This window comes from Humulus lupulus, chromosome 2 (genome assembly GCF_963169125.1).
Source record: "Humulus lupulus chromosome 2, drHumLupu1.1, whole genome shotgun sequence".
NCBI classification, from domain to species: domain Eukaryota; kingdom Viridiplantae; phylum Streptophyta; class Magnoliopsida; order Rosales; family Cannabaceae; genus Humulus; species Humulus lupulus.
The window spans coordinates 45,881,385-45,895,524 of record NC_084794.1 but is presented as its reverse complement, the minus strand read 5'-3'; positions in this window follow the sequence as shown (position 1 = coordinate 45,895,524).

Here is a 14,140-nt window from a genome sequence, read left to right as displayed (position 1 = left end):
AACTCCATCCAAAAGAGTGAGCGAGAGCTTGGAAGCCCTTGTACTCGTTCTAATTTTTCTTCTTTTATTTTGTATATCTAAAGCTTATAGATCGAGATTGTCAAGATCAATGGCTGGAGGTACACATATTCGTTTCTATTAATTTATATATAACAATTTGTTTATTTTGCATTAGGATTGTTACACATCTAGATTAATAATTTAATCTAACATTTGGTATTAATAGCCAGGTTTGCTTATGCCTTAATATTGATACATGCATTTATATATATATATATATATATATATATATGACTTAGTTTGAGTTATGACTCATTGTTCATTTATTTTATTTTTCTTTGTATTCTGTTTTTATTGCATAATGACTAGATAAGAGAAATGTTTTAGTTTATTTGTTTCTTGAATTCATGAGCAATAAAAACATAAATGTAAATGAATATGTTTTTTTTATTAAAAAAATATTGGTAAAAAGTTTGTACATGTCTTATAGTTTTTATTGCATGTTAATGTTAGTAATAAATTATTGCATTTATATCTAACTCTTTAGGGCAATAAAAACTATATAAGCCTGAAATTTATTTTTTCAATATCCATTAGAATCCTTCAGATCACGTCCAAGGCAGAAGTTAATTAAAAAATTAAGAAAAATCCAAAAAATTAAGTTTCTTCAACATATTTTTGGAATTAAATTTTTTCTTGATTTCTACATTAATTTAGGCAATAAATTTAAATTTTAAATTTGGTTATTTTAATTAAGCATAAAATTTTGGTAATTTGTATGTTATTAGGAAATTAATTAAAATGTGCAAATATTTTATTTTAGTGTATTTATTGTATGATTATTTATTTTATTCATGGAATATTAAATAATTGTGTTATTTTAATAATGTAATTACATTTTGTTTTACAATTAAATTTGTGTAATTATTTTTTTAATTCACCAAATCAATAAATGTTTTTATTGCCTTATTTAACATGAATTTTTTTCTGCCATTAAGTGTATATATGTAATTGTTGTATTTATTTTCCTACATACAAATAATTATGCTAATTTGTATTGTTATTTTGTTATTATTCATGTAAAATTTATTCTTAGTATAATTATATTTAATTTTATATGTATGACTTTATAATTTTAAATACGTTTTAGATTCCATAATTGTGCTAGATATATTTAGATTATATTCAAACATTAAGATAGGTTGAATAATAATTAGCACATTTATATTCATAAAATATTCACATTAATATTCATAAAATATTTAGGGTGAATAAAATTATGAATAATACATAAACAATTTTGTGGTTGACATAAGAACGCATGAAATTGAGACAAATACTCAATCTAGAACGGTTTTTAATGATTTTCGGACGACCACACTAGGAGCATACTCTCTGTGATTGCCTATTATGTTATAACGAAATTGTTCTTAGGCCTTCATAGAACCTAAAACATAATGTCTAGTGAACCATATAATTTTAAAAAATGAGGGAGTAGCCATAGCATCTTTATATATAAAATTATATATTAATCTGAAAGGATCACATAATAGATATAAATTGTAATTGATTATATAGATATAATAATTTTACCACACAATGATTTATTATATTTATATAATTAATTAGGATAATATATTAAATAATTTTTCTTAATTTACCCACAGAAGTTATGATAATTAATTTAATAGTTTTATAATAAAGTTTAATTTAGATAGAAATATCAAACCTTAATTTATCCCAAATAATTTGTTTGAATAATCTATCATAATGTACAACCAATTTTATTAAATTAAAAATATAGCCCATAGACAATTTTTGTTTGATAAAATTTCATCTTTCAGCATGTTATACATTGGTATAACATGACTTCATTAAGCCTCAATCTTTAGAAATCTAAATTTGTAATCCTATTCATGCAGGTTCTTCATCCTCCTCTAGTTTCACTAAAATCCTTACCGAATTTCCTGAGCTTAAGGGTGAATTTCAAAATCTGGAAGGAATGAGTTCTTCTTCACTTAGGCGGCACCGACATGGACTACACAATAAGGAAGAACGAACATGCTGCAATCACTGCAACTAGCACTACAGGTGAGATCGCACTATATGAAAAATGGGAGCGATCCAATCGCCTCAGCATCATATTCATTATGTCCAAGATACCTATGGGAATGCGTGGATCGGTGAAGCAACCTGAGAAAGTCAAAGACTTGATCAAAATGATTGATGAGCAGTTCGATACTTCGGACAAACCACTTTACAAGTTCTCATCAACAAAGCTCACTGGTGTCAAAGGAGTTAGAGAACATATCTCAAAGATAAGGGACATTTCTGCTCAACTGAAGAAGCCCGATGTAGTCATTCCTAAAACTTTCCTTGTTCACTACATCCTTAACAATCTTCCACCTTAATATAGGGCTTTCAAAATTTCCTACAACTCACATAAGGACAAATGGAGTATCAATTAATTGATAACCATGTGTGCCCAAGAAGAAGCAAGGCTCCAAAATGTCAAGATGAAAGTGCTCACATGGCTACCCAAGGAAAGAAATGCAAACCATCCAAGAAGGACAAGGGGATAAAATAAAGTGCATCCCTAAGGCAAAATAAAGAAGGATTCCATCAAATATTTTTTCTGCAAAAAGAAGGGATGTGATAAAAAGGAATGCGCCAAGTTCAAGAAATGGATGGACGACAAAGGTAATCCAATTTCCTTAGTATGTTATAAATCTAATATGGCTAATGTTAATATTAACACATGGTGGATTGATTCTGGATTAACAATTCACATTTCAAATTCATTGCAGGGTTTACAAAACCTAAGGAAGCCAATGGGAAGTGAGCAAAGCATCTTATCCAAAAATAAGATGGGCTCATATGTGAAAGCTATTGGAACGTGTCATTTAGTTTTAAGTAGTGGTTTTATTTTAAAGTTAGAAAAGACCTTTTATGTACCAAGTTTCTATAGAAACTTGATTTAAGTTTCAAGACTTGTACATTTTGGATTTTCCTTTACATTTTCAGAAAAATCTTTTAATTTATATAATAAATCTGAATGTGTTGGAAATGATATTTTGTCTGATGGTCTTTACTGCCTTAATTTACAAAACAATATCACTTATAATACTGTCCATGTTCACGCTGGCAATAAAAGATGTGTTATGAATGAGAATTTTTCTACATTATGGCACCGGAGATTGAGACATATCTCCATTGATAGAATTAAAAGATTAGTGAAAGATAGGGTGCTCAATACCTTAGATTTTACTGATTTTGATACTTGTGTGGATTGCATTAAGGGAAAGCATACCTCCAAGTCTAAGAGAAGTGATGTCCATAGGAGTTCTGAACTATTAGAAATCATATATACTGATATATGTAGTCCAGACATGGACTCATATGGTCAGAAATACTTTATCTCCTTCATAGATGATTACTCACGCTACATGTATATCTACTTACTTCATAATAAAAGCAAAGCGTTGGATGTCTTTAAGATATTTAAAGTTGAAGTAGAGAAACAATGCAACAAGCAAATTAAGATAGTGAGATTAGATTGAGGTGGGAAATATTATGGTAGATACACTGAAGATGGACAAGTACCTGGCCCTTTTGCAAAGTTTCTTCAAGAAAATGGGATTGTTGCCCAATATACCATGCCTGGTACACCAAAGCAAAATGGTGTTGTAGAAAGGAGAAACCGAACATTGATGGACATGGCGCGGAGTATGCTTAGCATCAATCTGAATCTTCCTAAATCCTTGTGGACTGAAGCTCTAAAGACATCCGTGTACATATTAAACTGAGTTCCAACCAAGGCAGTCTCAAAAACTCCTTTTGAATTATGGAAAGGTTGGAAACCAAGTTTGCAACATGTACGCATTTGGGATGCCCATCTGAAGTTAGGATATACAATCCACAAGAGAAGAAACTGGACCCAAGGACCATAAGTGGATACTTTATTGGATACGCTGAAAGGTCTAAAGGTTACAAGTTTTATTGTCCATCTCATAACACTAGGATTGTGGAATCAAGGAATGCAAAATTTCTTGAAAATGCCTTGATTAGTGGGAGTGATCAATCAAAGGACTTAGGTTCCAAGAAAGATCCTTCAGAACCCTCCACCTTAAGAGCAAAATTGATTGTGGTTGATGACACCTCTAGAGTCTAAAAGGATGTTGAACCATCACAACCAATTGTTGAAGATCCACAAGTTAATGATGAAGTTCAGATTGATCAAGTTGTTCAGGAGTTGCCTATAATTGTTGAACAACAAGCTGAACCACCCACTCCCCAAGAGTCTGCTGGTGTAGCCTTAAGAAGATCCACTAGGACAACAAAATCGGTGATACCTAGTGACTACGTTGTGTATTTGCAAGAATCTGACTAAAATATTGGAGCCGAAAATGATCCAGAAATGTTTTCACAAGCTATGAATAGAAAAGAATCATAACTATGGTACAATGTCATGAATGGAGAAATGAATTATATGAAGAGCAACAGAGTCTGGGATCTTGTTGAGTTGCCTAATGAGGCGAGGGCTATTGGGTGTAAATGGTCTTCAAAACAAAGAAAGACTCATTAGGCAACATTGATAGACACAAAGCGAGACTCGTTGCTAAGGGATTCACTCAAAAATAAGGAATTGACTACACAAAGACCTTTTCTCCGGTATCTGAGAAAGATTCCCTCATAACTACAACTTCATATGGGACCAAATGCCCTAAATAAATTATTAACTGAATCATATCGGGGCCCGTTGCCCAAGTACATGATTGATAAGTCACACTGGGGCTCAACGCCCTAGGATCTAGGACTAATAAGTCACTCAGAGCCAATTTCCATATCCTCTGTATAACCAGCCTTGGAGCTGGCCCAGCGTACCTAGCGCTTTAGCGTTCTATGCCCATTGGGTCGGACAAGCATACGATGCACTGCTGATTAAATCTAATCATATCGACCAGCGCTCTGCGCGCTATTGCCGCCCTTGACTCATAAGTCAATGCTTTTCTCAAATGTATAATGCTAACATGCATTTATCATATAGCAAGTATCCTTATAAAGAGCATTCAACATGCTTAATTAATAATCACAGGCATAATCATAATCATGCGCATTTACAGGGGCCAATGCCCAATTAAAACTTTATTCAATATTCGGGGCAAGCCCTATTCATGTACATCACGTAATGGGTGTTGTAATGCCCCGGAATCCCTAATGCGGTTTAATGGCTGGATTAGTAGGCTGAGAGGGCCATAATTGTTTAATTATGCCATTAAATGATTATATGCATGTTTATGTGAATTATATTATAATATGATGTTAAATGCATGCATGTGAGTCCACATTTCATTACAGGGGGTGTTTTGGTAATTTAGCCCATTGAGGGCGTAATTGTATATTTGTATGCATGTCGGTGACCTATTGTTGAGACCACATTATAATGCAGATTTGTTGGAGCTATTCGGCATGAGACGATCTTGGAATATTAATTAGCGGTTTAGTCATAACAAGTTTGAGTTCGGGGCTCGGGGTGAGTGTCGGGGTGATTTTTAATGATTAGAGCATTGCCAGGAATTAAAGGGTAACTGGATATGAATTATTGAAAATATTGAGAGTAGCGGGAATTGGAGAGCGTTAATTATGATTAACGAAATAGGTGGGAAATGTCAATTTTGCCCTTGGGAGCCTTTAGGAATGTTTATTTGACCTAAGGGTATTTTGGTCTGTTCACCCCTAGGATAGATTTAAGCCATTGAAGGTTGTAGAAAGAAAGAGAAAACAGAGCATAGATCAAAGCTTTCTTCCGTACCTGCTTTCTTCCATTTTCTCTTTGGATTTTTGAGCCTAACTTAAGGATTCAAGCTTGGGAAGTAAGTCTTGAGAGCTTGGGAGTGTGTTCCACCATTGAAGAGCATCATAACCTGAGCTTGAGGTAAGTTTCTAGCCATTAAATTCCCTGGTTTGCTTTTTTTTAGCTTTGATTTTCAGCTGAGATTTCTAGGTTGGATGATTGGTTTTGTTGGGAGTTTTTGGCTAGGGTTATTGTGGTTGTGATGCCTAAGGCATGTGGGGATGGTTTTTGGGTTCATTTGGCACCAAAAATGAGGTTTGGAAGCATTGGAATCAAGTTTGAATTGAAGGAGTTGAAGGAAGAGGTTTCAGGGGGAAATCTGGCTCGGTGTAGCGCTACAGCTCCCACCAGAGGGCGCTATAGCACTACCCAGTGTTCTGTTGGGCGGTTTGGGGATCTGAGTATAGTGCTGGGGCGCTAGTGAGCAGCGCTGTAGCGCTACTCTATTCCTCCAGAATCCCGTTTTGAGTGTTTTAAAGCGTTTTTGGCTCGAGGTTTCAATCCTTAAGGCCCAGGATCGAATTTACTCACCGTGTAGGCACGTTTCGAGGTCCCAAGAGTGGGGTTTAGGTTAAGACCCTTTCATTGTTGTTTTTCATTAATGGAGGTTATAATTGGTTATGATTAGGTAACCGCTAAGGAATCAAAAGGTCGATCGTTCTCAGGAGTTGTTCTTGTTCTATTTCTCGCTCGAACCAGAGGTAAGAAAACTGCACCCCATATGTAACATGCATGGTTATTCATGAATCATGTTGAATGTGTAAAGGTGGACATGGGTTGATTATTGAATGCTTAACAAATCTTGCTCATTTGTGTATGGCACTGACTCATTAGTCAGAATTAGCAAATGTGTCAGTATCAACTGTGAAGCTGTGACTCATTAGTCAAGTTCGGCAGAGGTAATGGGCACTGGTCACACAGTGCAGACTCATAAGTTAGGAACAGCCTTAGCGTGTTCAACACAAGCCAATAAAGATTAGATCTAATCCACATCTGCATTAAATGACTCAGAAGATCGTTAATGCCAAACCGACCTCAAGTTCGATGAAAACTAAAAGCGCTTGTGTGACTTGCCCATCAGTCACTCATCTGCTAAGTTAGAGACTTGCCCATCAGTCTCTCATTTGTTAAGCTGGTGACTTACCCATCAGTCACTCATCTGTTAAGTTAGATACTTACCCATCAGTCTCTCATTTGTTAAGCTAGTGACTCACCCGTTAGTCACTCATCTGTTAAGTTAGAGACTTACTCATCAGTCTCTCATTTGTTTAAACTAGTGACTTGCTCGTCATTCACTCAGTATGGTTTACCGAAACCTCAAGTGTTAAATCACTCATCTGATTAGAGCTATAAGCTCATTCATGGTTATTGCAAACACAAAGTGATATTCATTCATCTGTTCAGAGCTATAAGTTCTGTATGATTATTATGATCATCAATTGATATTATACTTTTACTATATTGTGTTTTCTTGCTGGGCTTTGGCTCATGGGTGCTATGTGGTACAGGTAAAGGGAAAGAAAAGCTCACCCAGCCTTGAGTGGAGAGCTTAGGTGGTGTTATGTACATATGCGGCCGCTTGACCACCACAGCCAAGGAGTTCTCAGAGGAACTAGGGGGTTTACCCTATTTTTGTTGCTTAGGACGGCGGATTGTAAATTTGAAACAGTAATGACCATTTTGAGTTGTAAATAACTTGTAAATGTTTTTATAGGCCCATGAACAGTTTTATGTTCTAAATAAATTATATCCTTTCCTTTTGATTGGCTTTCCACCTTAGCCTGTTAGTAACACTTAGAAGCACGTTTTTAACCAAAGGACTCGAGTAGCGAGTTAAATTTTCGGTTCACCGTTCACCGTAACTGTTCTGGGGTAACCAGTGCATTACAGGTGCAGTTCTCTTACCTCAGGTCCAAGTGTAATTTAAAATAAGAACAACCCTCGAGCACAATCCTGATCCCGAGCTCCTAGCGATAACCTAGTCACAACCAAGTATAAAATCCTGTCAATAATGAGTAGTTAAAGTCTTCCAGACCGAGTCCTAGCGTCTGGAACGTCAAATCCTACTAAATCGGGTAGTAGGATTGATCCCGAGCCCTTAGGTTTGAGTTCCTGCACTCAAAACCTCTCTAAGGCCAAAAACCCCTTATGTTCTGCGACCCCAAACTTCTAAGCTGCGACCCACCCAAGACAGACGCCCCTGTCTCTTTCAGCCTGTGCCTCGCGTCGCGGCGCGCCTATCAAACGTCGCGGCCCTAATTACCCAACAGCCAGGTCTTCTCCTTCGACAAGCTTGAGTCGCGGTGCCCAAGAACAGGGCCGCGACCCGACCAGAAACCTAGCCATTAACCTCCATTTTTCTCATTTCAAAACCCTCCATAAACCTATCCAATTACCAAAAACAAAGTTCCCAATCATCTCGATGGCCCAAAACCATCTAAACCCAAGTATCAAACTATTGATTAACGATTTAGCTAACGACTTGGAGTCACTAAAATGATACGAATGTATAAGCTGAATGCAAGAACTAAATGACACAAGGATTTTATAGTGCTTTAGCCCCAAAGGTTGGTAATAACCTACGTCCACTTAGTGTTTTTATTGATGTAAACTCTAAAACCTGCAATCAGCCAACTAGGGTTCACTGAGTTTTGCAAGCTCCAAAAGGGGATACAAAAGTCATGTATAAAAGACACTAGTTATCTCTGAATAGAAATTATTGCCCTCTTTCTGAATACAAAATACTGCATCCCTCCTAAATGAATCTCATGAGTCATATTTATAGGTTCAAGGATGTACATATGGGCTGATGGGCCGTGTTTAAACTTTGAACATAAACACATTTGAATAATAACGGAATTCATAATGGTTCCACATAAAGAGGGTCAAATATCTTAGAAACATCCGACTTATAACTGTATTTGAATTCTAACTTCGTTACTACGACCAGACCTGGTCGTATATGTTAGCATATCTTCCATCATACGGTTCAACCTCTTTCTTGAATCCATCAAGCAACTTTCTATCCTGGTCGTTGGTCGACCAAACTATCATCACTAAATTGTTACATGCTATCCACGTGCACCCCGATCGTGCCACGTCTGCAACCAAATATTTTTTGGTTAAACACAAACAACTCAAAAACTCATTAAACACATAGAATCCAAATTCAAAACTTAAGAAACTTTAGGAAATGGAAACTCAGAAATTCAAAGCTTAAATTACCTCTGATTATGTTGTTTCTCGCTAAATCCTCCAACTAACAAGCTTCTAATCTTTCCTAGAATCGATACGACTCTAACCTTGCTTGAATCCGAGTCCTAAAACTTGAGTATCCTTCGAAAAAGCAACGAACGGTAAAAAGAAGCACGGCAGAGAGAGAGAAAGCGTTTTCAACATATATCTGTTTCTGTCAGGTTACTTCGAACTCAAGTAACCATAAGTAAAACCCAAGGCTTGGGGTCTCAAAAATGCCTCCAAGGGTAAAATAGTCAAAATTCTCAAATTTTCCTCATGTTCTCTTTAACTCCGAATCTATCATCAAATATTCATTCCCATTACCCAATATCACAGTAATGTACTAATACCCAAAATACCCCTTGGCTCACCCCGAGTCAAGTATTAATCCCGTTGTGACTTTCCCACTAGCTTGCTTCCTAGGATCGCCTCGTGTCGAGTAACCCAAATATATCCACATAATAATGTGGTCTCACACATATATCATATACATGCCAAATATACCCAAAACAGGCCAAATTACGAAAATTGCCCTCTAATGAGAAATGGGCCCACATGCATATTTAATACACCTAAACATGCATATCAAGTCATATAATAATGTAAGTCACATAATCATGCAATGATACTTATAAATATCACATAAACACATAATTTTCCACAGTTTTCCAACCAGGCCCCTTAATCAAGGCCCTAAGCCTTATTAGGTAATTCAGAACGTTACAACTATCCCCTCCTAATAGAATTTCATCCTCGAAATTTTACATGAACAGCTCGGGATACTAATTCTACATATCTGACTCCATCTCCCAGGTCGCTTCCTCGACCTTGCTGTTCCTCCATAATACCTTTACCAAAGGTATAGTTTTGTTCCTCAGAACCTTGTCCTTCCTGTCTAGTATCTGGACTGGTTGTTCCTTATAGGAGATATCTGCTTCAAGCTCTAGATCCTTGTAACTCAATACATGAGACATGTCTGACACATATTTTTGAAGAGCCAAAATATGAAATACATTGTGTATGACTGACAATGCCGGAGGTAAGGCCAATCAATAGGCCACCTGACCAATCCTTTTCAGGATCTCAAATGGTCCTACAAATCTAGGGCTCAGCTTGCCCTTCTTCCCAAATCTCCTCACCCCTTTCTATGGTGAGACTCTAAGGAAGACATAGTCTCTAATTTGGAACTCCACGTTCCTACGTTTGGGATCAGCATAACTTTTTGTCTGCTTTGAGAAGCAAGCATCCGAGCTCTAATCTTCTCAATAGCCTCATTGGTCCTCTATCAAAGGGAGATCTACATTTCCTACCATACAACATCTCATAAAGAGCTACTCCAATGGTCGAATGATAGTTGTTATAGTAGGAAAACTCTATCAAAGGCAAATACTTACTCCAGGACCCATCAAAGTCCAGCATACGTGCTCGCAGCATGTCCTCCAATATATGAATTGTCTTCTCAGATTGTCCATTTGTCTGAGGATGATAAGTAGTACTAAACTTCAATTGTGTACCCATAGCCTTCTACAAACTTCCCCAAAACTTGGAAGTTAATGTGGGGTCCCGATCTGACACGATCGATCTCAAAGCCCCACAAAGGTGCACTATCTCTTTCACATAGAGATCTGCATACGAATCAACTGTATACGTTGTCTTTACTGGTAAGAAGTGAGCTGATTTGGTGTATCGATCCATAATAACCCACACTGAATCATGTTGACCCACTGTCTTAGGTAACCCCACTGTGAAATCCATCGTGATGTCCTCCCATTTCCCTTCTGGGATGTCGAGAGGCTGTAGAAGCCTTCCTGGTCTCTGATGCTTAGCCTTGACCTATTGACATATCAAGCACTTATCCAGATATTCTGTCACATCCCTCTTCATCCCAGGCCACCAATACAACGATCTCACATCCTGATACATCTTTGTGGTGCCTGGATGCAAAGAGTAAGGGGTAGTATGAGATTCACCCAGAATCTCCCGCCTGATAACAGTGTCTATCGGAACACAGACTCGACCCTTGTACCTTAGCAAGCCCATATCTGACACTGTATAATCCCTAGACACTCTTGCTAGGACGTCATCTCTGATCTTTGTCAGTTGTGGATCACCCAACTGATGTTCCTTTATCATTTCTAACAGCGTAGACTGTAGCTTGATATTGGCTAATTGGCCCACCAGCAACTCTATACCAGCTCTGGTCATATCCTCTGGTAACTTTTCGGCTTAAGGCATCTGCCACCACGTTGGGCTTCCCTAGGAGATACAAAATTTCTCAATCACAATCCTTCACCAACTCCAGCCAATGCCTCTGTCTCATGTTCAGGTCTTTCTGTGTGAAAAAGTTCTTTAGGCTCTTGTGGTCAGTGTATCTCTCACACTTCTCCCCATAAAGGTAATGCGTCCATACCTTCAATGCAAAGACCACTGCTGCCAACTCTAGGTCATGATTGGGGTATCTCTGTTGATACACTTTCAATTAGCGTGATGCATAGGCAATCACCTTCCCTGACTGCATAAGAACACAATCCAAACCCTGATGTGAGGCATCACAGTATATCACAAAATTCTCTTGATCTGTCGAAAGACTCATAACTGGAGCTGTAATCAATCGTTGCTTCAACTCCAAGAAGTTGTTCTCACACCTATCTGACAACAAAAACTTCTGATTCTTGTGTGTCAGCCCAATCAATGAAGGGTCAATTCTTGATAAACCTTCCACAAAATGCCTGTAATAACTTGCCAACCCAAGGAAGCTCATAATCTCAGAGGCATTCCTTGGCCCTGGCCAATCTCTAACTGGCTCAATCTTGGTTGGGTCCACCTTGACCCCATCCCTGCTGCAATATGACCAAGGAAAGTTACCGAGGTAACTAGAATCATATTTCTTGAACTTCGCAAACAGTCTATGTTCCCTCAGTCTCTGTAGAACCAACCTCAGATTTTGCGCATGTTCTGACTCTGACTTAGAATAAACCAGAATATCGTCGATGAAGATGATCGCAAAAAAATCAATTGGGGCATTAGTCAACCCAAATGACATGACTAAGAACTCATAATGCCCATATCTGGTACGAAAGGAAATCTTCAGTATATCTCCCTCCTTGATCCTCAGCTGGTGATAACTAGATCGAAGATCTATCTTTGAGAATACCAGCTTACCCTGCAACTGATCAAACAAATCATCTATCCTTGGCAGAGGATACTTGTTCTTAATTGTTAAATTATTCAGTTCTATGTAGTCAATACACATTCTCAGAGAACCATCATTCTTCTTTACCAACAGGACTGGTGCACCCCATGGTGAGAAGCTAGGTCTGATAAAACCCAAGTCTAACAGCTCCTGTAGTTGTACCTTCAATTCCTTTAATTCTACTGGGGCCATTCTGTAAGGTGCCCTAGAAACTGGCTCTGTCCCTGGTGCTAGTTCAATAAAAAATTCAATATCTTTGTGCGGCGGCAACCCTGGTAAATCCTCTAGAATCACGTCTAGAAATTCACATACTAGTCTAGTCTCCTCCAGTCCACTGTCACAACCTGAGTGGTATCTACCACACTGGCTAAGAATCCTATGCAACCAACTCGCAATAGATCTATATCCCTCAATACATATAACACAGGTACACGAGGTCCATGCATAGTGCCAACAAATACAAAAGGATCCTCACCTTTAGGCTCAAAGGTTACCATTTCCCTTCTGCAATCTATGGTTGCCCCATACTTCACTAACCAATCCATACCCAAAATTATATCAAAGTCGGTCATAACCAATTCTATCAAATCAATTCATAATTCTCTGCATTCCATTATCACTGGCAATGATCTGACCCATCTATTAGATACTACTAACTCCCTAGTGGGTAATAAGGTCCCGAACCCCACAACATAATAATCACATGCTCTACACAGTCTATCAATAATTTAACTAGCAACAATAGAATGTGTTGACTGTGATTTTAGCCAACGACGTGAGAACGTCAAATACGACAAGCCTTCAAGAGAATATAAACGACAATAGACAGTTTAATCAATGAAAATAAATAACACGAGATTTTTATAGTGGTTCAGCCCCGATAGTCGGTAATAGCCTAATCCACTTAGAGATTTTATTACTGTATTCACACTCAAGATCAGATGAACCAGTGTCAACTGAGTTTCTTCAGTGCAAATATTCCAGAATACAAAAAGGGGTTCTCTCCAGAAAAACACACTTTCTCTCTCTAGAACACAGATTTACTCTTAATTTGCCCCAAGTCCTTGTACGATCCTCCCAACCCTCTATTTATAGGTCTGGGATTCTCAACTGATATCCCCTTTAGATAGGGATATTTTATTATTCACCTTATATTTATATTACAATAAATGTTTAAAATACAACTGATCCCTAAATTCGAGTGAGGAGTGAGAGATTCCCGGGTGCCTAGACCAATTCTCACTGAAGTCGTTTCGGGGAGTTTGACGTAGTCTCACATGCATGTTGATTACTCCTTCGAGCTTTCCATGGGCCAAAGGTGGTATACGCATGGCTCTTCTCGGACCAAAGGCCATGCAAGTCTGGCTCTCCTAGGACCAAGGTGGTCCGAGCCAACTTCTTTTGCACCTTACCTTGGATAAGTCCGAGGTAACCTCCTCCATGTCATGTCCGATCGGACATGATGGCCTTCTCTTCGATCTAAGGTGGTCCGAACCATCCTCTTTAGCATTTCACCTCGGTCAAGTCCGAGCCTATTTCCTTCAATCAAGGTCCGATCAGACCTTGTAGTCTTCTCCTCGGACCAAGGTGGTCCGAGCCATCCTTTTCATGCCATCTCCTCGGACCAAAGTGGTCTAAGGCACCCTACCTTGCATTTCTCCTCGGACAAGTCCGAGGCATCTCTCCCATGGCATGTCCGATCGGACATGATGTCCTTCTCCTCGGACCAAAGTGGTCCGAGCCACCCTGACTGGCACTTCACCTCGGACAAGTCCGAGGCATCTCTCTCCTTTCCATCTTCACCTATGCCCGATCGGACATGATGTGGTTTTCCCTTGACTGAAACCTAAGTCCCA